This window comes from Ictidomys tridecemlineatus, chromosome X (genome assembly GCF_052094955.1).
Source record: "Ictidomys tridecemlineatus isolate mIctTri1 chromosome X, mIctTri1.hap1, whole genome shotgun sequence".
Lineage (NCBI taxonomy): Eukaryota > Metazoa > Chordata > Mammalia > Rodentia > Sciuridae > Ictidomys > Ictidomys tridecemlineatus.
Window position 1 is genome coordinate 107,820,199 of NC_135493.1, and position 26,609 is coordinate 107,846,807.

General features: G+C 36.1%; 1 protein-coding gene and 1 pseudogene across 3 annotated transcripts in view; both read right to left on the reverse strand.

Moving 5' to 3' along the window:
- Pola1 (DNA polymerase alpha 1, catalytic subunit) overlaps positions 1-26,609 on the reverse strand; it is a 310,385-nt gene that overhangs the window by 40,086 nt on the left and 243,690 nt on the right. The gene's annotated exons all lie outside the window — the stretch shown is intronic.
- LOC120891238 (U2 spliceosomal RNA) lies at positions 17,434-17,588 on the reverse strand (annotated as a pseudogene).

Sequence of the window (26,609 nt, forward strand, 5' to 3'; positions counted from 1 at the left end):
TTCTCCACTGCCATTTCCTATAGGTAACAACTCTCCTGAATTTGTGTGTCCCATATACGTGCTTATTACATTTTTACTATATACTTGTAAACATAAATAATATATAGATACTGCTTTCATGTTGTTTATAACATTTATATAGATCATCTCATAGGTAGTATTTTTCTACCCACAAATTGCTTACCTCGAGTATTATTATAAACATACCAATATACTCACCTATACAAATCTCTTATGGCTTGGTACCCAGGGGTCTATTTCTAGGGCATATGCCTAGAACTGAAATTGCTGAGTTCTATGTTTGCACACCTTCAATTTTATTAGATATTGCCACATTTCTTTTTTGGGGCACCCAGGATTGAATCAAAGGGTGCTCAACCATTGAGCCACATTCCCAGTCCATTTTATTTTTTAAGTTTTGAGACAGGGTCTCACTAAGTTGCTTAGAAACTTACTAAGTTGCTTAGAAACTTGCTAAGTTGCTAAGGCTGACTTTGAACTTTTGATTCTCCTGCCTGGCCTCCCGAACAGCTGGGATTACAGGTGTGTGCCACTGTACCTGGCTAGATATTGACAGATTTCTTACACCAAATTACTCCCATCAACAAATGTGAGAGAATTGTCATGTTCTTACCCAGTATTTCCCAGTGTTTATTAAACAAAACAAAAATTTGAACCAGCAATTAACACTGGATAATTTCACAGGACCATCCATACTTCTTATTCTGTTTGATATAAAATCAGAGCATTTGGCAAAACAGAGCCCATGTTTTCTGTATGAAAAAAAAGTACTGACTCTTCATGTGATCCTGACAATTCCTATTTTTCTTATACCTGGTCTGTTTCATCAGCTTTCTTGCCCAGTGCTTAAAGGGATTTGACTTGGTGATCTCTGAATTAGGTCATGCCACACTATTAAAATGTTGAACCATTTTAAGCAACAGCCTTCAGTGTGGCATGTAGGTGTCCCTGAGTCCTAAAGTCTGGTAGCTGGCAACACTCACAGGCAGTTTGGTTCTTTCTGATCATCCCTCCAGAGTATGATCTATTCTTCACCAGCTCACTTCTTTATCCATAATCCCTCAGTACTATTAATTCTAGCTCATGGCTACTATGTGCTTGTTCCACGTTTTCTGGTCTTTTATATACATTTCCAGGCAACCAGAACTCTAGACTCCAGAGTCATATGTGGCTGCTTCTGCTGCCTGAGGCACTTTTCCACATGACTCACTGCTGTTTCATGGTAGTATGCTTACTATACCACTTAGAGGGCTCAGACTGATCACATTTACACTTATTTTCTATCTCTCATAGTGACTAAGTACATAACAGCTGTTCAATAAATATTGTGTAAGTTAGTTCAGGAGACTGGGGGCTTAAATTTTTACCTATTAACCAATTAACTCCCAAGTTTCAATTCTGCTGATATTTCAATGAAATTGATACAGGTGCATTAAAATAGGTTTGAAATCATAATCTAGAGCTTATTATAAAGTTTATCATCATTAATAGTATTTATGAACATTATCACTAATCATTTACCTGTTACTTTTCTCAAAAGAATAGAACTCTAAAAACTTAAGTATTTATTTCAAAATTTCCCTGAGTGGTATATTTATTGCTCAATTTAAGTCTTTTGGGTGTTCCATAAATGGGATGATGAAACATAATGGGTTAATCAAAGGCAAAAGAGAAAGAGCAATCGTCAAAATTCTATTCTGGCATTTCCCAAACTATATACAAAACCACACAAATATGGAGAGAACTGATATAAAAATAAAGCTTTCTCTATTGCAGGACATCTTTAATCTTAAATATGCTAATACACATTGAAAACAACAAAGCAAAGAAAAGAGAATATGGCATTTTCTAAACTTCTTAAGTCAGGGAACTTTGTTCCCCCCAGGAGTACAAGTGGCATTACTATCATACAGAACATAGACCCAGAATACTGCTCTTTTAAAATGATTCTTAGACTTTTACTTCTTTCTTTACAGCAGTCTGTAAAGTCTATGTTGTCACTTTTCTAGGAAGTCTCAGGTTACATCTTGCTAAAAAAGTTACAAAAAGTAATTCTTCCAATAGGTTCAGTAGAATATTTCTTTTTTTGCCATTCAGGAATTTCAATAACAAAGCTTTCAAAACTGGATTTAGGTATTTCTTGTTTTTGAAAGCTGAAATTAATTGGAGCTACCAAAAACAAATCAACACATCTCCAAACAAATCCTAAACTGCAAACAGCAGATCAAAATGAAAAGTGTCCACCATCAAACCTAAAATAAAAGGCAACTCTGCAACTGAGTTCTGAAGGTAGGTGAGTTCTCATAAAGTCCACAGGAGCTTGTATCCTTGAGTACGGTGGTAACTTTCACATGTGATGGAGTTATGAACAACGAGGGCTGCCTAATGCAACCTGCATTCCTGAGTCATGGACAGAGTTAAAGACATTTCATATCATAAAAACTGTGCAGGGGACAAATGGTTGCATCCGATTGTCCACCCTCAATAGTACTAATGATTAAACACAGGGTTTGGGACTTTCTAGGCAAGTGTTCTAATACTCAGCTATATCCCAAAACCTTTCAAGATACATATATATTTTATTTTGACACTGGGGTCTCCCTAAATTGCCCAGGCTGGCTTTTAACCTGCAATACTTCTGCCTCAATCTCCTCAGTAGCTGGGATTACAGGCGTGCACCACCATGCCTGGACTGATTGTCCTCTTCTTGAGGGCAGAGGCTGTCTTAATCCTGCTGTGGATCTTTGGGGGCTATTCTATGTGTCTGTCACACAGAAGACACAGAGGAAATGAAGTTAGAACTCACTGCTACAGAAAAGAAAAAAATAGAGCAAGCTCACAAATGTCCTCATTCTTAGAAAACTGGAAAAGTCCTTTTATAGCCTTTTTGGGACTAGGGCTCAAGTAGCTGTAAGCAAGTGCTGTTAGCTGTGCTGGTAATACTCTTACAACCTTCACCTGGGCCAGCCTGCCCTCTTAAGAAGAATAGCTCATTTAACCCCTGTGCTACAGGGGCTCAGTACCGGCACTTTCTCGATTTAAGAATGACAGCTATTCCGTGATTTACTGTGGTCTACTGACCAATAAAGAGTAAGACAGTATCACCAAATGTGACAGGCTGAACTTCTTACAGATTTGACTTTTGATGCTCACCATATTTACTACTAGTACAAATCAGGCTGAGGAACACCTACCACAAATCAGATATCTAACACTAACAAATTATGCACCCATTACAGATGACCTTTGGAGTTGCTCAAGGTACAGTCACAATCATGCATTAAAAAAATGCCGCCTTTCACTGTAATGTGTGAATGTATGAAATTAAATGAGGCTTGCAATGTAATCAGTGTGGTTGGCTGCTTTAATATATTCCATTTCAATTTCAAATCACCACAAGCCAAGAGTGACGAGTCTAATTTGATCAGTTGTTCACAAAAACACAGAAAAGCAAATGTGGATCTGGAAACACAGCCAGATTTTTAAAGGAATTAATATCTTCTACTACTACTAAAAGTCCTTAATGCATTTAAAAATAGTAATTAAAAATAAGATCAAACACAATTCCTTCCCCACTAAAAAAAAAAAAAATCAATTCTCACACTCAAAAGTTCAAGAGACAACATTTAAGTGAAAAGTATATTTAATGTTTTTAAAAGCCAGTGACTTATTTCAAATGTACCAGAAGAAAGGACAAACCAAAAGGTCTCACAGGGCACTAAGAACCACTGTGAAAGGTTCTCTATTGATTATTAGTATATAGCAATAATTTGTTTAGGATCACAATTATTGAATTCCATTCATAGTACACATTGGGGGCAACACAATTTACAAATTAAGTCACTGCCAGACTCTGTCTTTAGGTTTCCAGCAGCTGCTTACCACAATATGCAAAAAACAATATACTGAAGTACTGGGGATGTAGCTGAATCCTTGTCACCTTTTAAAGTTGAGGTGTTCTTCAGAATCTTCCTGAATAGTACACAACTTTAAGGCTTTAGCATGTTTTACTAGGCCTCTGTGCATCATTCCTAGAAAAACATGGGGTGCTTCCATGGGTTGGATATTTGGTGGAGGGGAAACTTTCAAAAGGCTGCCACACTGAAAATACAATCTGGTTTAGTGTCATTCACCAGATAGTAACGAGAGAAAGAGAAAGAGATTGACACAGACAGATGGGGGAAGGATGAATAAATGAATGAATGAGAATATTTTGGTGCTTGGAATTGAACCCAGGGCCTTGTGCCTTCTAGGCAATACTAAGATTCAGCACCAGCCCCCACGGTGATCTTTTATAAATCCTACCTCAGACCATGTCACCTTCCTAGCTATAAGCCTTGAAGAGCTTCCCACTGCACTAAGCATATATTCCCACTTCTTACCAAGCCATTCTTCAGAGATCTAGCCCTAGACTCCAGGTCTATAATTCTGCCTCTTGCCACCTTTCCCTGCAGCTGTCCTTGGTCCATACCCGCCTCCTGGTTGTGGCAAGATGCTCCAGCTCAGCCTCTTTCCCCTTGGTGTAGTATATACTGCCTCCAGAATTTTTCTCTGGCTGCTTTATAGTCCTTCAATTCTCAGTCTAAATACCACCTTCTTAAAACTGTCCTATCCACTTGCATCAAACAACCCATTTTTTTGTCTCAGTAAGAGTTGGTACTCTCTGAAATAATCTTCTGCCTTTCTTCTGTAGAATGCACCAGGAGAACAGATACCTTCTCTATACCTGATGCATGGTAGGCAATCAATATTTGTTAAACACAAACTTAACCAGATGTTTAGGGGTTTCTTTTCAAATAGCTAGAAGTATACCACAGAGAAAAGGCAGTAGGGCTTAAGTCTATGGAGTCTTCTGTCCCAAGTTTCAATTATGGGTCTAAATTAGATTGTTTATCATCCAAGAAAATAACTTTAGTTGCTCTGTTTCCCATCTGTACAATGCAGAGAGCAGCATCTATATAGCAAATTATTGTAAAAACTAGCATTACCACATCTAAAGGGTTGAATGGTTCAATCCCCAAAAGGGAATTAAATTTTTATTTGTTTTACCAACTACTGACAAATCTTGAACTTAAAAACTTAAAAAAAATATGGATGAGTTTGAATAAATCAAAACTCCCAATATCATTCTAAAAATTAGCAGACTATAAATACAAATGGACAGAAATAAAAATGATATGATTTCAGGAGTTTTAAACCAAGTGATGGTTGAGTGATTACTTTTAATCATAAAATGTAACATATTCCATTTCTTTTTTGAGACAAAGATTCAAAGACAATAAACTATTCAAAACTGCAGGGATTTATTGATTTACATTCAGTTGAACAAAGGTGAATATAACAAAGGGTACTTATTAGTTAATTTTATTCTCCAGAGACACTTTAGCCAAATCATGTCATGACAAAGACATCACATAGCATGGCTTCTATCTGTGTTGAACAAAAAAGTAGCTGTTTTTCCTTCTGCTTTTTTTCATCTGAAAAGTAAGGAATTGTGGTGGCTTATTTATTGGGTAGTAAATGTATTCAGTGACACTACCCTTTTAGGATAATGAAAATCCCGAAACAGGTCAAACACTTGAAGTTGGTAAGTACTGATTGCATCATGGAGGTACTATGCAACCAGGCTTCTTTGTGCAACTAATTCTGAAGCTAAATAGATTTGGGGAATTAGATGAGAAGAGAAGGGCACTAGAAAAAAACGTTATTAACTGAGAAATACAAAAGAGGGTAGCAAAGAGAAGGTTGCTGGAAAAAAAATACAATAGAAAAAAGCAAGGGAAAATAGCAAAAGTAAGACAAAGCAATTTATATAAGTTGGGCTGGTTTGAACCTATATTACAATGTACTATGTGAAGTTGCCATGTTCTTTTCCCACATATAAATTTTTATTGGTGTATTATAGTTGCAGTTGCCATGTTTTATAGATCAAAAACGGCCAAATGCCAGTAATTTTATTTGGTTCAAACCAACACATCTTCCAGAACATTTAAGACTCCTTGTCACTAAATAAATGATATTTCCTAACTCACACTCGAGTTTTGAATGGTAAGTGTAAACTCTGAAAGGGAATTTTACACAATAGTATCTGAAATGGTAACTGTAAGGTGCCAGGCTCCACTGTAGGCAATATATTCTTCTATTTTTATAGACTCAAACTCCCAAATTTCTTTAGAAGGCTCAGTTTCGAGAGTAAGACTGGTACAAATTTCTAAGGCAGGAGTTTAAAAGTGCTTAAATATTTCAAAGCCTGCATAAAGGCAAGACTTAAGAAGACATAATGGAAGAGAAAAAGACATGAATCTATCCATAATACCTAATATTTCAAGATGTTCAAGAAGATCATTATGGAGACACAGAAAAATATTTCTTTAAGTAACAGAAAGTATAGATATTGAGGCACCATAAACCAGTCATTGCAATAACAATATACAAGAAAATGAAAAGAAAAAATTTCAGGTAAACACTTCAGTATTTAAAAATAAATGGTGCAACCTGATAGCTGCTGATAGCTGATATGATAATTTGAATTACACCATGTGTGCTGCAGAGTTGCCTGTGCTAGAAGGTGATTGGTTAAGCTTGTTCCAAAACTACTTATGATAAAAAAATATATATATATCCTGGTCTGCATTTATGGGGGACAGAGAGGTGTTTAAAGAAAGTGATCAAACTGTTACCAAGTAAGAGTTTAAATCTTCTCCTAACTACTAGGAATTCTTTCTGTTAATTAATCAAATTCAAGATAAGGTAGTGAAGAAGGGGGTAGCCATAGTGCAGAGAAAAGTGGGGTGGGGGTGGCGGATCCTGTTTTGGTAAAGATGAAGGATTAATTAAGCACAGGGCAGAGCAGGAGTTCACATTTGCATCTCAATGCTGTGTCCCTCGATATAGGCTGATCAAATAGAGCCCACTGACAGACCATCACCAATTTTGAGATGAATCTCCTCCTTCATATTTTAACATCTCTGAATCAGGATGTATCTTAAGTCAAACCATTTTAGATTTAAATTTCTTTTGTAGTTATAAGGACAGAATGCCTTTGTTTATTTTTATGTGGTGCTAAGGATTGAACACAGTGCTTCACACAGGCTAGGCAAGTGCTCTGCCACTGAGCTATAGCCTCAGCCCCACCATTTCAGATTTAATGATAAATACCAACTGACATAGAGGTTAGCTAATAGCCACCATTCTTTTTAAAAATATTTATTTATTTTAGTTTTAGGTGGACACAGTACCTTCATTTTATTTTCATGTAATGTGAGGATTGAACCCAGTGTCTCACGCATGCTAGGCGAGCACGCTACCACTGAGCCACAAGCACAGCCCGCTAATAGTCCTACCTTTCTAAAAGTCAATCTCAATACCATTCAAACAGCTAGTCATCTGAGAATAAGTTTCCTACATGATTCCAAAACAGCTACTAATATCCTAGACCACAGAAAAGATGAGGGAAGGAGACTATCATTACACATTTTAGATGTCCAGATAGAACTCAAATTATATTCTTTATCTGAACTAGAAATTTCAGCAGATTCTGTATACAAGAATCTTAGCACTGAGACCCCCTACTTTGTTAGAAAAAATGTCATTGTATGCAATGGAAGCCTTTGTGGAGGGAAACCTATGTAGAGAGATATTCAACATATCTTGAAATTCTGGTGGAACAAATGCTTGCCACATGAGTAAGATACTGGAAGACCTTACAGAAACCTTTTGATGAAGCTTATTACAAGGGTCTCTGGGGCTAGGGTTGTAGCTCAGTGGTAGAGCACTTATCTAGCACATGTGAGGCATTGGGTTCAATCCTCAGCACCACATAAACAAAATAAAGGTATTATGTCCATCTACACAACTTAAAAAAAAAAAGATCTCTGTATTTAACAGACTCATGAGATTAAGGAGGAAAAAAACCCTTTGAGTTTCATGCTGACTAATAAGGAAGCCACTAGGCATGTGTGATTTTTTCCATTTAAATTACTTAAAACTATGGGCTGGGGATGTGGCTCAAGCACGGCACTGGGCTCGATCCTCAGCACCACATACAAATAAAGATGTGGTGTCCACCGAAAACTAAAAAAAAAATAAATAAATATTAAAAAAATTACTTAAAACTAAATACAATTGAAACTTCAGTTCTTCAGCAGCACTAGCCACATTCAAGAGATCAATAGCTGTGTATGAACAGCACAGATAAAGAGCTTTTAAAGAGCAGAAAATTTGGACGGTCTGAAGATGAGCCATACCTCAAAGCCAATACTTAGCAGTTGTAAATTTGGACAAATTAGCAAATTTGAACAAGTTAATGACCCTCACCAATACTTGGTTTTCTCATTGGTGAAATGAGTATGTAACTGTTATCCTACTCCCTGAGATATTGTGAAAAATCAGAGAATGGAGGACATGTTGGTGCTTTGAAAACTACATGATAGAGAAGGTTACCTACTATGTTTTATCTTTTTACATTATTCGGACTTTAAAGTCCAAGATCATATAATTATTTAGTAGTATCTTTAAATGATTTGTACATTTTTTGCATTTTTTATATCTTTTACTTTTTAAATCCCCAAGTTTTATGTCTTCTTATTCTTTCCTTTTTCCTTTTTGGTTAAAAAAGGGGGTGGGGCAAACATTCAGATATTTTTAGCAAATAAAAACCTACAGTAGCCACACAGGCAACAGAAATGAATGAAGTGGGATGTGGTGAGGCTATGGCAAACTGGATAATCCATGTTCTATCTAAACTGCTTAGGTGCTACTTACCTTCACCAGTTGTAGTTATTCAGAATGTTGACCTAATCTAGTCAGATGTTGGTTTCTTACAAGAAAGGTAGAAATGTGGCTTTTTTTTTTTTTGGTACTAGGGATTGAACCCAGGAGCACTATACCACCAAGCTACATTCCCAGCCTTTTCATTATTTATTTAATTTTGTGCCAGAGATTGAATTCAGGGATTTAACCACTGAGCCACATCCCCAGCTGTTTTTGAATTTTATTTAGAGACAGGATTTCACTGAGTTGTTTAGGGCCTCACTAAGTTACTGAGGCTGGCCTTGAACTTGTGATCCTCCTGTGTCAGCCTCCTGAATGGCTAGGATTACAGGTATGCACCACTGTACCCAGCAAAATATGCCTTTTTACTGAAAATCTTCATGTTAAAAATATGCACAACTGACTCAAAATTTTAGGTATTCTTTAGGCAAACTAATTTAGAATGACATATGGTGTGAGTCTGGTTTTTAAGACCTTATGGCAGCTATCCTTCCTTCTCCAGGGCCCCATGTCTTACAACATTCTTACAAATACAAGCACACAATTTACTCCTCATTGGACTGTTTTTTGAAATAGAAATGAAATTCACAATGTTCATTACTAAAAAGGCAGGGGGGTGGGGGGAGGAAGGCATGGTGGTGCATGCCTGTAATCCTAGCAGCTAGGGAGGCTGAGGCAGGAGGATCAAGAGTTCAAAGCCAGCCTCAGCAATTTAGCATGGCCCTAAGCAACTCAGTAAGATTCTGTCTCTAAATAAAATACAAAAAAGAACTGGGAATATGACTCAGTGGTTCAGTACCCCTGAGTTTAATCCCTAGTACCAAAAGGTAGGGGAAAGAAAAATTTTATTATTTTTGCATAATTTTATACCCAAGTTCTACTGTAATTACAGAGAAATAAAATTTTCATTGTTACTTCACTGGAAAATTACTGGAATCCTGAGAGAGAACAAGTCTTTTTACATAAAAGCCAAAAGTCTCTACTGATGAATGAGCTAAGAGATTAAAACACACACACACACACACACACACACACACACACACACACATAACCACACAAACAAATTAGGAAAACCTATCAGAAGACAAAGCAAATCTTTTAATTTTCCCAGTAATTTAAATGTTGTATATTCAAAAACTCATTGAAATTTAAAAGGCTGCTGTACTATATATGGAAGTGTACAAAATTTTTTATTCCAAGTATACTTACTTATATTTTTAACATATGCGCACCCCAAAGAACCAGCAGTTGCAGCCTTTTTATTCAGTTGACAATTCAAATATTATTTCTGATACAAATATATGGTTTATCATGCTTATTTATCACTAACTTTGTACACTTCATAATCGCATTACAACCCCACTGTGTACTGAATACCACTTACAGTTCAAAGTACTCAAGATAAGCACTGTTACTTTCAAGAGAAGATTGGCAGTAATTAAAGGTCTCATTTAGTAGTTGTTGGTAACCACATTTTTTTTTGAGGAGAAAAAAAAACAATAGAAAGTAGTATAGATCTATTTAATTTGGTAATTATATTTTATTAATGAGATCTATTTTGGACATAACTTTAACTGTGGCTGAAATAAAGATGTGCTAAACTGCTATCAATGTTATGAACGAGAGTGAGATGAAAGTGTTCTGTAATTTATCAATGAGAAGAATTGACACATCTGTGACCTATATGGCATAAAACAAAATCATACAGAACACTAATAATAATAATAAAAATAACAATGGTACTTTGCACTTACAGACCTCCTTTCAGAGGATTTTCAGAGCACTTTTTAAACACATGCTATTTTTTCCTTTTTTGAACAAATAAGACAACTAAATCAAAGAGTAATAATGGTTTGCCCATACCACAAAGTGAGTTAGTGGCAAGCCAGGAATACATTTTCTAAGTTGCTCAGTCTCCTGCAATTATATTATGCAATGATTACTAGTAGAGTATGTCTTGCAGGTTACACCCAAGACATAGATATCTCCAGATTTCTTGTGGGCTTACTATGCACCACCACCCCCAGCCTCAGTCTACTAATAGAACTGTTTACAAACCTACATTGACATTAGCATGTGTGCCTGCATGCTGCTCCACTTAGGGTCCCAGGGGGAGATAAGAGAAGACCAGTGTGCAAGTCTCTCAGCAGTTCCTTACCTTCCCAACTTCAGGAGAGCTATCTGGAGCCAGCCTCCAGACATTTAAAGATACAATAAAGGCTAGCCAACTAAATCACAAATTTGTTGGAGTGCTGGGAGAAATTTAAAGATAGCAAGGTCATTAAAGAGCTAGAACTGTATATCAGTAGATAAACCGGCAAGCAAAATGGCTAGCTGCTATCATATGTATATAGGTTCTGAGGGAGGAAGGAATGGGCCTAGGCAAGGACAGCCTTCATTTGAAGTATGCTCTTCAGATTCTTTAAATTTATTCCATAATATAACTGGGTATCAATTTAATTAATAGAACCTAAAGGTTTAAACAAAGGAATGAGTAGGCTGGACTTTATGTATGCATGATATAATAGCCCAATTCTGGTGGAAATTGTCAAGAGAGCAGGCAAATTAAGGTGGGAATTAAGTCCATGTGCAGTGAGGAGATGGTAGGGCTAATATTCAATGAATGTGTAGATACGTGGATGGAAAAACATTTTATGATACAGTTGGAGGGTATGATGGGAAATAGCAGAGAAAAGAGGATAACTCAGAAAGCTACATTCTAGAAAACAATTCCACACACCATTTATTAGGTTCCTATTGTGTGTAAGTTACCATCAGATGTGTAATAACTTATCAAGCATGGCACTTGTTCCAAAGAGTTATGATGTAAGAGAAACAGTGTTCAGGATTTCAGGAAAAAGATCACTTGTACTTGTAAGGCCTTAAAATATGACTAGAATACGAACAGATAAATACTGGATTAAAGCTGGCAATCTAGGCAGGGAAACCAATCCTCTTAAAGCTTCTACTACTACTACTACCACCATCTCGTCCCAAGCAACTTGGGGGATGGGTAACATTCTGAAACTTGAAGAAAGCTGCTCCTCCCAAGATCAATCCATCTGGGCTTCAAGGCATGTAGAAGACAGGAAGTGGGAAAATCAAACTGTGGAGGCTCCTAATCATAACAATTGGGCTAGCCTCCACCTTAATACCTTCTCACTCACCCATCCAGTATCCTCAAGGATCCCCCACTCTCGGCAGCCCTTTTCTAGTAAGTTAATGGGGGAAAATAACATGAGCTTTGTAGCCAAATTTTGTTGAAATGCATTTATTTCATCTTCAGTTTGCTCATTACCAGAGAACAGTTTCTTCTTGCTTACTTTTCTCTAGACTATTTTTTCTTTCACTTTATCTCTGATGCTATATTAGCTCATATAGCACCATAAATGCTTCCTTTATCTAGGAAATATTCTTGTGTTTGACTTCATTTTCCTTTCTAGTGTCTATTTAAATTGTTATCTAGATGCCACCCAGTCTTCTTTTCTATATCAAAGTCAGACTTAATGCATATTTGACAAGAAGCAATATTAAAGTTTGAAGAGTTTCACTAACTCAGAGGTTCTCATCACTGTGCGTGTGCAACAGAATCACCTGTGGAGTTTTTTTTTTAAATACACAGCTGTCTTGTCCCCAGTCATTTCTAAAAGTGCAAAAGATACACCCTGGTTAAGAATTATTCTGCTAAAAGGTACATGATTTGGAACTTGTTCTGGCTGATGTTCCTCAAACAATTACAACTTTTCTTTACTCTCCTTAGAAAAAGCCAACTGTTATTACTGATTGTTTAGTATTAGTGGAAAATATGCAAAGGGACAAACAAAAAACAGATGTTTGTGAATGATTTGTGTTTCAATTTCTTCCATTAAGTACAGATAACTGAGAATTAAATTTATATTTTTTCATACACTTTATGAATGCTATTTTAATAAATAAGAAAATTACTGGGTGTAGTGGTACATGTCTGTAATCCCAGTTACTCAGGAAGCTCAGGAAGGAGGATTATAAATTCCAGGCCAACCTCAGCAACTTAGTGAGACCCTCTCTCAAAATTAAAAGTAAAGAGGGCTAGGGATGTAGCTCAGTGGTAGAGTGCCCTGGTTCAATCCCTAGTACCATCCCTCCCCCACAAAACCCTGAGAAAACAGCTATCAAGACAAATTTTAGTCTCATTGTGAGTAGGGACCATTCACCACATGTCTAGAACTGTACATTAGCATTTGGGGGCACAAATCTGAACAAAATATGGTCATCACAGGCTGCAGAAAGCAATGCAGTAACAGTAACTAGACTACTAAGTACTATAATAACATTTGGACAAAATGTTATTGTCAGAAATAATAAAATCAACTGACATTTATTACATGATTGTCATGTGACAGGCACTGTTCTAGGCATTTTACACATTGCCCTGTTCTAAATTAATCTGTTTAATTTAGAACCCTAGGAGGCAGGTAATATTCTCCTTGCAGTTTTATAGTGTGGTGGTAGAGGGGTTAAGTCACACATCCCAACTTCACTTATCTATTAAGGAACAGAAAGCTAAAACATGCACTGAGCCTTGGCTCCAAGAGCTGGATTACCCTATACTGCCCTTGAGAAGCCTAAGTCAGCGCCCTTGGTGCTCAACAAATACTAGAGGGAGGGAGGGAGGGAGGGAGGGAGGAAACACCAAATATTTACAGAGCATTCACACAATGTGCCTGAAGCTCCTCCTACCCAAAGGCCAGAACCTTGGAATGTCTGTGATTCCTTAAAGCCTAGGCAAAAGACAGGTATTAGCTTTCCCTCTGCTTCAGTGGTAGGATCAGTTAGGCTTTTGTAACTAACCCTTAAATTGTTCCCTTCACTTTCTCTGTTCTAGTTCCTATGAGCTTACACCATTTTGGAGCCAAACTAAAAATGACATTTTGAGGATACTGCTTCCAAGAATTTCCCATATGTCCTAGTATGTTACAGTGACACTGCTATAATGAAAAAGATATTTTGTTAGAATAAGGTGAGCAAGAGAGGCAAATCTAAAGAGATGATATTTTAGGTTGAAAGAAGGAAAAAAAAAATTTCCTGATTCAGAGCTAAAGGCTGCTGCCAACAGCCTGTTTTGTTCCCAAAGATCAGCACACAAAAGTTTCACAGAGTTGGAGGAAAAAGATTTGGATGCTAAGTTAGATGGGGGGTGGGGCACAATTCCCATCATTCCTTTGGGAGCTGTACAAAAATAACAAAACCTCTATAAAAGAGATGAGCAAGTGGGCTGTGAAAGGAATGACCCCTCACATATAGGGAAAGCAATTTGCATCTACAGATCTCATTGGTATAAACGACCTCCTTCAAAGAGTGAAAACCTCAATGGAAAGCCACTATATACCCATGAAAAGCTTTGCTGGCTATTTCTTGAGCTGTATACAGACTAACAAACAGGAGTGGTTAACCTGGCGCACCATGCACTATAGAGATTTTTTTTTTAAGTAGGCTTAGTCAGCTAATCTTGTTGAGATTTCTCTCATACTACTGATTTCTTATTCTCAAAATAAATTAAGAGGCTTCATTCAGAATTCCCTGTGGTCTACCAGCTTGAGTTTGTTGGGTGTCTTTGATTGTCTCTTGTCTTTAGATTCCCTGCCTTGTCTCTTTAGATTTTGCTGTGCCCTTTGGTATTTCCCGTTAGTCCATGTCTGGAATAGCTAATTACATGGTAGCATAATTCCTGCCTGTACAACAAGGAATAGCAGAACCTTGCTAATTCACACCAATGACTGAAAGACTCCTGTGTAAGTTACTGAATTATGTAAATGAGCAATAAGTGAAGAAAGATGATTCAAAATTGTATTTCATTCATTTATTTTGACAAGTGTAGTTTAGTCTTAATTATTTTGAAAATTTCTTTGTAGCATACTAATAAATTTACTGTAGCACATTTGTTAAAAGTGATAAAGCCTTCACTAACAGAGACCAGAGTGTGCTCTATTGAATAATTTTCTTTAGACAGTCTCAGGTTCAGGCTTCTCTATCTTGGATTTGATTGACTTTTCAGCATCGATGCTTTTTTTGGATAAGACAATTTAAAATATAGGAGTTATTTCAGCAGTAAACAGTGACTTATAAACAGGTCCCACATATGTTTACACTTTGACCACATTAGTTAAAATAATAATGTTTTACTTAAACATTTTCATATCCTATGGTCAACAATGCTAATGAGACTTTATTTTTATCTTCTAAATAAAACCAGTAAAGTCAGTCATTCATTCCTTTTAATTCCTATTTCTGTTTTGTTTTGTCTAACCATACTTCTTTTTCTTTTAAAGCTAAAGATGTCTGTTTTAAGGTAAGTGAATATATCACAGTATGTAACATTTTCATGTCAAAATACTTACATTATTATAGTCTGAATTAATTTAAGATAGGGAAACATTTTGATACACTTTTGACAGATATATCCTGAAGGATGGATCAATTTATTTCAAAGTACCACCCTCGGCTACATCCGGGAGTAAAGAGCAATTGCCCTTCCAGTTTATAGTCCTGGGCTTAAAGCTTTACACAGGCCAGCTTCTTTAGTAAGCACTTTTAGACTATATTCCAATTCAGACATGCTTTAAAATCACCATGCATTTGTCAGATGTGGTTTTTTGATTTATAAGAGGTAGATAAGCAAGAGAGCTTAAAGAAAAGTAAGACAAAACTCTCAGAGTACATGACTACATTTATGTCTATTAAAATCGTACCCACTTTCCAAAGCCCAACTCAGATTCCATCTGTACCAGGAAACTTTCCTCGAAGCAGATGCTCAGGTTCTGTGAATCCTGGTCATTTCATCTCTTTGAGGTTGTATTTTCATCTGAAAAAATGTCAACTAACCCTGTCTAACAAGACTGGATAGGAAAAAGTAAAAGATAATGGATGTGTGTGTTCTCGATAAAATAGCAAAGTCCTAAGGGCTGGAGGTGTAGCTCAGTAGTATCATGTGTGAAGCTCTGGGTTTGATTCCCAGCACTGCAAAATAAAAAGAAAGTATCAAGTCCTATAAAAAGTAGGTATTTAGAGGATGAATGCATGAATAAGCAAGGCATCAGAAGCAGTATCACCTCTAGTGTTAGGAGTATACAACAGTGGTACAGCACTTGCCTAGCATGCATGAGGTCCTGGGTTTGATCCCTAGCAACACACATGCACACACACAGAATAGTACTACCTCTAGAAGCAGGAACTAGGTCTTGCTTACAATTGTGTCCTTTACATATCACATAGGGCAGAGACTCACTCCTTGAATGAATTGGGTCAAATAAGTGCAGGGCAAGAAAAGGGGACAGAGAAAGACACACAGACCTAGTTTTGTGATTCTTTTTTTTTTTTTTTTTGTAAATTTGAGTTTACAACAATTTCTTAAAACAAGTAAAGTACATCAAAGTATAAAATTACCAGAAAACCTATCTTTTTTGGAGCACATCTGGTTCAAGCCTTAAGTTCCAAGGGATGGTAGGCGTGCTTGGCACACAGACCAAGGAGAGAAGGTTTCCCAGGGCCATTAACCAGGGAGAATGCAATTAATGTTAGTCAATTTAATGCAATGACAAGTGGCTAATTCTGTCTAGTTGCTGTCTTCCAGACACAAGGTAGGAGAAAGCACATGAATCTGAATAAATTCATGACAACTACAGGAAGAACTACTCTAGGAATGAGTCAACTCAATGATGGGTTTTTCTTTATATATGAGGTGTAACATTATAAATGGGGACTGACTAATAATGTGAAAATCAGCATCAGATCTGGGCCTGGGGCTATAGGGTAACTGGAGACATCATAGGACCATTATTAGACTTCAAAAGTTATGGTTGATTTGAAAATTTTGAAAAATTTAAAGAATTATACAGGACAATGAAGACCTATATCAATTTAGATGAAAAGCAAGAAAGCAAAGCAAAATAGAAAGTCAGTGTAAACATTATGTCAGTAACGGGAAAGATGAGGACTAAGCAAACATTTAACCATTAAAGGCTGTTCTGGTACAACACAAGCAGTTGGTAAAAAACAAAACAAAATAAACAAACAAAAAACCTCAACCATCAAAACAAAAACAAAAAATTAAGGGGATATGTGAGAGGCAGTGCTGTCTCTCAGAGAGAGCATAAATACTTTTGAAACCATGAGAAGAAACGTTACTGCAATAGAGTTAAGGCAAATAAGAAATGATTAAGACATTAAATTCTGGGCTAAGTAAATGAAGAAAAGAATATGCAATTTAAAAAGAATTCCTACCTAACAAGAGGAAAATACCGGAGTCAGACTAAACCTGTTTAAATCCCAAACATTTCTGAGACCATGAAACCCTTCTGAATGACTATAAATTCTCTAAAATTTGCTTGAAGCAAATGGGACTGGTATTTTCATATTGTTCACTAACTTTTTAAAATTCACATTTATTAGAAATTTTAGCTGATATAAAAAGTCACCAAGTCAATAACCGATAAAATTACGAAGAGTGTGTCTTTATAGAATGCCCTAAGAGGAAATGAAACATCATCTGCTTCTAAGATTACAGAGCTGAATGAACCTTTTAAAGTTTAAGACTGCCTTTTCAAAAGAAGTTACTGTGATACATTTTAAGTGGGTATTTCAATATACTTCTAATGAAAAACACTAATTTGGGGGAAAGAAAACTTAGTATAACCATTTTTAATCCCCAAGTGCTTTATTTAGGTTATATCATAGTAGATAACATACATGTTACACAAATATTGATCATTTGATATTAATTCCTACACTTGATCTCAGCCAAAAGGCCAAGAAGTGATTAATATTCATTGCTAAAACTTACAGTACATTCTATCATGATACTTAAAGGATCTACTCTCTTCTCTGCCATGAGTATTATAAGCCCTTTCCTCCTAATTAATGTGCAATTAATTCAACCAACCTCCAATTAGTCTTCTACAACATTACCCCACTTAGATAATAAAGCAGTCTCTAGATTGGGTTTTAAACCTGGGCTAAAATAGACTTCTACAGACCAAAAAATGGTTCTTGGATTTCTCTTTGTAGTGTAATTTAGATGTCATATCCAATTTGCTGTCATGACTATTGTTTCACTGTGCAATTTGTATGTCGTTTTGAATGGTAAAGCATCATAGCTTTATTGAATTAAACCTTCTGTCTTGATTTATGGTCTGATGTTACATGTTTGTGCATTTTATGTTTATGTCTCAAAAGCTGCTTTTGACATCAAGTAGTAGAAAAAGAATGTGCTCTTTTGATATGTTTGCTCAAGTCTTAGTAAATATAAACACAAACTGGAAAAAAAACCTGTCCAAACCAAAAAATAGTGAATATTATTATTATTATTATTGCTTTTAAAGACAGAGATAGCTAACTAAGACATTCACATTATAAAATCACAGAATGCCTGGCTGTTCTGTAACCTAAATGTCTTGATTGCCAATTATATTAACCAATCTTTTCTAAGAAACAACTGCCCTTTTCATTGACAGTTTTTGTGATAGCTAACTCAAACATAAAATGTTCATACCACAAATCCATAGTCACAAAGAAATTAAAATGCTCCTGAACTTTAACTCAAAAAGGATAGAGACTATCTTACCTATAAAACTCAGTTTAGTGTTGGTCTGTTTGTCCTGGCCTATGAATTCAACTTCTAAAGTCATGACTAAGAAGACTAACCATGGAAAGCCTTCCACTAGACCACTGGAATAGCCTTTTAAGTAATTTTTAGTGCATGAAATTTCATAAAGTTTTTACTAGATAATTACACTTCCTGATTTTGTAATTAGTGGAAGTACATGCAATTACATAATAATTATGATAGTAATTACGTAATTAAGATGTATAATTATGTAGTAAAAAACATCATGGAAATAAAACCATCTACTGTGTAAGCACAATACATTTTAAAAGTAAATTCACTAGCCCGACTGTTTAAAAATACTTTTCTTCAAAATAAAGTGATTAGCTCACATTATGATCTAACTGCTTGAAAATTGTTAATATTTTTTCAGTCATTGGTGATAAAAATGTATCTTTAAAAAGTTTATGAAAGAAAATCTTATCAGGTTCTTCCCACTTTTATCCTTACAAAAATAACAATATCTTTGCAAATGAAGACCACCAACCACCACTTACTTTATCACCTAGCTATGCAACACTGGTGCCTTTGTTTGTGTTGCTGTGTCACTATAAAGAGGAAAGGAACCTACCCATTGAGAAGACAGTAATTGGAAATGATTGTATAAATTAAGTCACATGGCTGTTAATCATAGAATGCCTGTAGGTCCCAGTATACATAAAAATGCAAAGGATGAGTGCATATTTACAGAAATGGGCTTAAAGACACATCATCAGAATCCAGAAGTTTGCTGCCCAAACCATGGCAACTTTCATATATTACTTTAAGTATCAAAAAGAAGATGACAGAAAATGTACAGAGTCAAGGAAGGCACTTCTACTTTTGGGCAAAGCAATTAAGGAGATGATTTCCTGGGAAATGTAGTTTCTCTTCTGTTATATCGTAAAGTCATTTTTTGTTAAAAATAAAACAAAAATGAAAACAAAGCAGACAGTACTGTGAAAAACAAAACCTTGTGATGGGGCTCCATGCTGCCAAAGGAAATAACTACTTTGTCATTATTGTGGTGAGCATAAAAACTGCACATAAAATTCAGCAACAGTAGGAAAAGTAAATTTCAAAGTAAACTTTTGGGTACCAAAATATAAGAAAAAGATTCTGGTTTCCATTTACAAAAATCTAGTTCAAGGCCTTGAAATCTTTTCAAACATGCTAAAATCAATGTTCTAATGAGGTTCAGAATGTAGTGTTTGGGTGACACTTCACTTTGGGTCCGTGTAGAAAGGCCCTTACATAAAGAGGGTGTAGAACTACATTCTACTTCTCTCTTTTATAAGCCACTAATCTTGAGAAGCTGAAAGCTATTTTGAAAATCCTAATTTACTCCTCCCTTGTTCCTTCTAGTTAAGAAGAAACAAAGTGGAAGAGCTCATGCTTTCTTGCTTTTGTCTCCTCTCCTAGCCTTTGTCAGAAAACTACATTTTTAGCATAATTACAAAATATATTTCAAAGGGTCAGAATATAATGTGAAGTCTATCTTAAACATGGGTAGCCCTTCTGTACCTTGCATTTTAAAATTTTACCAAAAGGATGGCCCTAACTAATGAAAGAATGAAATGGAAGTAGGATTTGAAATTAGGCTTTCGTTACTAAGAGAGGAGAATCGTTTGAATTAGTGCTTTTCAAACTTTAATATGCCTAGGAATCACCTGGGGATCATGTTAAAATGCAGATGCTGATGTAGTAGATCTAGAGAGGGCCCAATATTTTGCATTTCTAACAAGCTCCCAGGTGATGCTGACGCTGATAGTGTACTGATCACACTTTGAGTAATAAGGTCTTAGGATCTTGGAAAAAAAACTGCATGGAGAAAAAAGCCGATTTGAGTTCATTTCTATGTTGTTTTCTCCCTCAATTGCTAAATTGTTTGAATAATTATTTCAAGTTGAGTAAAATTATTTCTTTGTAAAATTTCAGTGCTCATTTTTATTATAAAGCAGTACATGATCAGATTATAATTTAGGAATTAGATAACAGTATAAAGGAGAAAATAAAAATTGTCTATTATCCATAGATAGTGACTATAAATTTCTAGTGTTCCTTACTTATTTTTCCACCTTGCACATCACCACAAATTACAATCACAATTGTTACTTAGTTTTGTACTTTAGCATTACATTATATTTTCCTTTTAAACAATAAAACTAAGTAACATCTAACAATAACAACAAAAACTCCCACTTTCCTGTTTTCAAAATTTTTTACAGATTTCTACAATCACTTCCTAATCACAAACAGGTGGCTAACTGTTTGTTCTTAATTGCCAACTTAGAGCCTCCTACCATAAAACTTCCCTTAAACTCATCAATGGAACTGTTAAAAGAAAAAAACCCCACATTATTAGTTATTTGCAAGAAAATAAAATCAAAGGAAAATTGAGCTTAAAGTTACCCATCTCAATACCTATTTTTATAAACAAAACTGTTTTCACAATGATAAAAGGTAGAATTTTAAGAAGAACAGATGCTTTAAGTGAATTTCTGCTTACATTTTTTGTGTATTTAGTAGGTGTGAATTGTTTTATGTGTACTTTACCTGGTATTAGCTCCTAAAAACAGAGAAAAGGTTCATCTCTAAAAACAGTTTTTCAGTGGAATAACCCAACACAAATGGGCTTTAAAAAGAGGCACACAACCACATGCTTGTCATCCCAGTGACACAGGAGGATGGAGCAGGAGGACTGAAAGTTCAAGGCCAGTCTCAGCAACTTAGCAAGACTCTGTCTCAAAATTAAAAAAAAAAAAAAAAAAATTAAAGGGGCTGGGGATGTGGCTCAGTGGTAAAGCACATCTGGGTTCAATCCCCAGCACAAAAAAAAAAAAAAAAAAGACTAAATGGACCAAGCTGACACAGTCTACTTTTTTGGTGGTGGTGGTGGGGGGGGGCGGTTCCTGGGGATTTGAGCCCAGGGGTGCTCTACCATTGAGCTACATCCCCAACCTTTCTTATTTTTGATTTTTGATTTTGAGACAGGGTCCCACTAAATTGCCAAGGCTGACCTTGAATTTGCAATCCTCCTGCCTCAGCCTTACAGGTCTCTGGGATTATGGGTGTGTACCACCATGTCTGGCAAGTGACTTGATATTCTTTCCATTCAATTCAAATTTGGTGTCAGCAAAATGACAGATACAACTTATCATTTGCCTTTAGCATCACTTGTAAAGAGTTGAAGCAACACATTTAATTTGCACATGTCAAGGAACTCCAATTCAATTTATAGCAAACCCAAGTTCAAGCCAAACACTATAGGAGGTTCTACAACTTTACTTCAAATTGCTTCTCAGTAATATACAGAAGCATTTCCTAGGACCAATTTTTCTAAAATCCTTTAAATTGCTTGTGTGAGTGAGCTGGCTACAATGGGCAAAAGCACAAACAGGATACAACCCTCTGTCTCCATGAACTGAGTGAAAGAGAATGTAAAATAAAATAACTCAGGATAAGCTCTATGAGAATGGCACTCAAAAGGGGGCTATGGGAACATAAAATTGGGGACATTTACATAACTAATTTCTTCATCAATATAATGGGCGTTATCCATTGCTGCCTCACAAGGCTGTTGGGAGGACTTGTGTTACACATGTGAAAGGACAATGGGAAACTATCAAGTACCTTACAAATGAACAGCCTAATTCTGGGTGGTATTAATGGAAATATGAAATGCCTTGCAGATGTTACCATAGGCATAGAGAAAAGACAGAAAGACAGGTCTAGTGGTACACACTGTGCAGAGAAAAGAGCAAGACTCTATCTCAAAATAAAATAAAAAGGACTGGGGATGTAACTCAGTGGTAGAGTCCTCTGGGTTCAATTCCCAGCACCAAAAAAAAAAAAAAAAAAAAAAAAAGGAGGCAATAACAAGAAACTGAAAAGTTTAAGAAAAAAAAAATCAAGTAAAGAAAGCAGGTGAGACCATAGCTCAAAGAGAAGTGAATACAAGATTTCATCTGATTGAGAGAAGCAAGCACAGCACAGCACAGCAATCTTTACAGATGGGAAACTAGAGACTTGCCTACAACCCTTTGCAAGAAACAGAGGTAATATGAAGATAGTCTGTCTAAGCTTAAAGACACTCTCATTGAGAAGTCAGGCTTCTTCTTCTTCTTTTAAATTTTTTTTTAAGTTGTAGATGGACACGATACCTTTATGTGAGGATTGAACCCGTGCTTCACACATGTGAGGCAAGTGCTCTACGATTGAGCCACAACCCCAGCCCAAGAAGCTATTTATAAGGTTAAATCACCAAAATCACCATCTTTTAGTTTCCACCTGCAATTCCAATTCCTTTCTTCAACAGAATCCTAAATCCCAGTGTTCAAACTCTGGCAGATAAAAGCAATGTATTTAAAGGGGGGAAAGTTCATCATGTAGAAGAACATCTGTTATGGTATCTCCCAGAATTCATCATGAAATAGCATTTGAAATCCTAACCCTTTACACCTTAGAGTATGACTGTCTTTGGAGACAGGGTCTTTAAAGGAGTAACTAAATTAAAATGAGATCTTTAAGATGGGTCCTAATCCAATATATCTGGTGTCAAAATATGAAAAGGAAATAAGGTTCAGAGGGAAAAATCATGTGAAGACACAAGGAGAAAATGCCATCCTGCAGGTCAAGGACAAAAGCCTTAGAAGACACCCACCCTTGATCACAGACTTCCAGCCTGCAGAACTAAGAAATTATTTTCTGTTGTTGAAGCTACTCAGTATGGGGTACTTTGTTTTGGCAGTTCTAGCAAACTAATACACCTTCCTACTAACATTAGCTGTCACAGAATCAGAGGACATATGCATCTGCTGAGAATACAAACATAAAAAAAGTTTCTTTCTAGAAATAAAGACCAAACCCTGAAGTAAAAAGTGAGTTAGTGGCTCCTTCTCTGCTTTTAAAACAATCTGACCAGGTTGGTGGTGACTCTCGGCCTTATCACACACTAAGCTGTCTTCCCTAACACACTCTCAGTTCCTACAGAGCAGGGACTGTCAACCATCCATTTTGCTTTCTCTGCCATGTGGCATCACACTCAACACACAATAGGATCTACACGTACATATACTGCTTTTTACTACTGCTGAATAAACAACAACAAAAGGTTTACTTGAGAAAAATAAGAGACTTCTTCCCCTCTTGCATTTTAATTTAGGCCACTGAACAAAGATTTGAACTGATCCAGGTTTCTTCAAACTGTTCACTTATCCCTACTCAGGCTAAGGCACCATGGGATGAAGCAGTCAAACAGGACCATTTCATGCTGCCATCCTGGAAATGGATTTTTACTTCATATATTGCCACAGTATTCCTCTAAAACCTCCTATGGATCCATTATGTCATCTGTGTACATTCTGGAGCAGTTACAATAATAATGCAAAGTCCCACAGAAATAAGATTTTTAAAATGTTATGTAGTTACAGTGAATATGCAGTAAACACTTCACCAAAGTGAATAACAGTCCTTTACCATTTTAAAGGAAAGAGAAAAATACCAAATGGGGTTAATTCACATTATGGACTAATGGCCTGTAAACTTTCGTTTGAAAGCAAAGCGCAGAAAAAGCTTTGACAGAGCTACTTTTCACTGTAAAAATAAATAAACCTCTTTCAAATAATTTGTACATGATTTTTCCAAGTCAAATTGCTAACTTTCAAACAAAAATTAAAACCACCATCCAGTTACAACCCTTAAAATATGGGCTTTATAATGGAAATGGTAAAACAATCTTAGCGAAGGAAATGTTGCTAGGGTACTGACAGTAAAGGAGAGTCTACAGTAAATACTTCACACTCTAGTTACAGGGCACTTGTTGACAGACAATACTTATATTCCACTCTTAATGATATAACTCTGTGTAACAACTATCACTTTTCACAGGACTTCTGCTGTTAATGTCTACTGGTGTTCTGGCCTTGGTCCAAATTGAATAAATATATTTGCCTTCTGGTTCCCACAGATTTTAAATTCATTTTTATAGCATGTTTCTCTTGAAGAGCAAATCAGAAGAGAAAATTTCATTCTAACTTTTAAAGGGACAAGTGATTTTATATATACTAATTTAAATGTATGGATTTCCTCTCTATTAATTGTTCTCTGCACTACAGGCTGCACATCAGAATTACCTAGGAATATTTTCTAAAAGTTATACCTTCCTAAAATTTCACGTCTCACCTTCAGAAATAGAATATGTGGGCACAGGAACCATGCCCCAAGAAACTCTTGGGAGGCAGCTTATAACATATCATGTGTTAGGAAACTTCTGCTCATGGGTCACTGGTAAGCATGACCCAGAGTTTCAGTTTAAATCCCACTGCTAACAAATACCATAATACCAATTAGCATCACTGTAGGATCTGAAAATGCCCTGAGCACATAAATATCAGCTAACTGGCTCCTTCCTAAACTATAACTTAAGAATAATAAATAAACAAGAGGAAGTTTAAAGAAAAGTTTCAACAGTTAAAATTCAATAAATAAAAGGGCTCTCAGAACATTTCATGAAGTTCCTTCTGTCAGACACATACATTTTGTACTCTTCTTTTTTAAAAATTTCCTTTAGCCTTCTGACACATAAAAGAACTTGTCAATAATTCTCTTAGTACCATTTTTTTTTGCCCTAACTGCTGGGTAGTGTAAACAACAAAAAAATGTGTCCCCATTCTTAAACACACTGCAAAATGGGACTACAATAAACCGAGTATACGGATCCTGACAATACTTCTCCTCTTTTGCCAAGCAAGAAGCTTCTAAGTGGCCACTATATTCCCTCCCATTGTCCCAGGAAGCAATCTATACCCCTCAATGTTCTCCAAGAAGGCAGAATAAGTTCACAGTGACTTTCCAGATCACTCCTCTCTCTCCATGACTCCAAGAGTCACCAGACTTTTTGAAAACTGCTCTTCACAAAAGACTGATTCACTTCCCAAAAAGGAATTTTGGAGCTATATGGAGGAGGATTCTATCCCCTTGGAGTCTAAAAACATCTAGAGAATAACCTAAGATGGCCATATTCAGAAAGGAGTCATGGGAGAGCAGGTTCTAATATACTGATACCCAGAAGGACATAACTGGCCCAATAGAAACACACAATGCTTCCATACTTAATTTTTCAACTCATGACCACCTTTAAGGAAAGGCTTTTGGGGGCTAAAGAAAAACGTCCATTGATGATGTTCCAAATAAATATAGGCTAGATGTTAGCCATGCATGGAAATTCTAAAACCTAGTTATTAATGGACATAAGGAATTTCTTTTCTATATAAATTTTACTAATTCATGGAAAATACACTGTGAAGATAGCCCATCTTTGTTGAACATCTAAGGATAAGATACTAATATCCAAACCAAGTCCTGTGTCAGCTGTAAAATATTTTATATCTAAGGACAGAAAAACCAAGTTAGTAAAGGCAATTTAAGAAATAATTTCTAGCCTATCTTGGAGATAGAAAAACTGAAGTCAATTATGATTGGAATTGAAAACAGTGCGACCAAATCAAGGGCAGCATGGGGATTGTTATGTGAGGAAATACAGCAATATTTGGAGGTTTTTATATGCGGTTGAGGTTGCCTCCAGCCTTAATACCGACCAACAAAATGTTGAATTGATATTCACTGACAAACAACATAAACACTCTGTAGGTAACTAATAAGAAAAATGTGTAAATTTGCCTTTTTTATTTTTTACAGGTAATAGAAAAGTTGTCAATGTGATTTTCAGGTAGGAGAAAAAACATGCACTTGTCATGACATTTTCAAATACTTTAAGTTATGTAATAAAGCTTTTCCCAGACCCATTAAGTCCCACGGTGCCTGTAAGTCTTGTATAAGGAAACGCCAAGTGCAGAGGGTTCCAGGCAGCATCTGATCATATGGGCTGAGGCACCTATATACTCTCTTAGGATGGAGTCAATAAAAGAACTCCACCCCATCCCTCTCTTTCAAAATGAACCTAGGCTTTTAGTGAACAGCAGAGACACACTCCAGGTCTATTTTTTTTTTGTGGTAATATCTGGTTTTTGTAGGCCCAATGATCACGTTGCCTATGCTTACTTTATTACAATTACTAAACTCTATAGAAAATAGCATTTTCAAAATATAGCATTAACGAGTCCTTTTTGTACCGTTCCTCCTCCAAAGCCTTGCTTTAATAGAGAACAATGTGAGACAGGCTGTGGGGGCCAAAGCT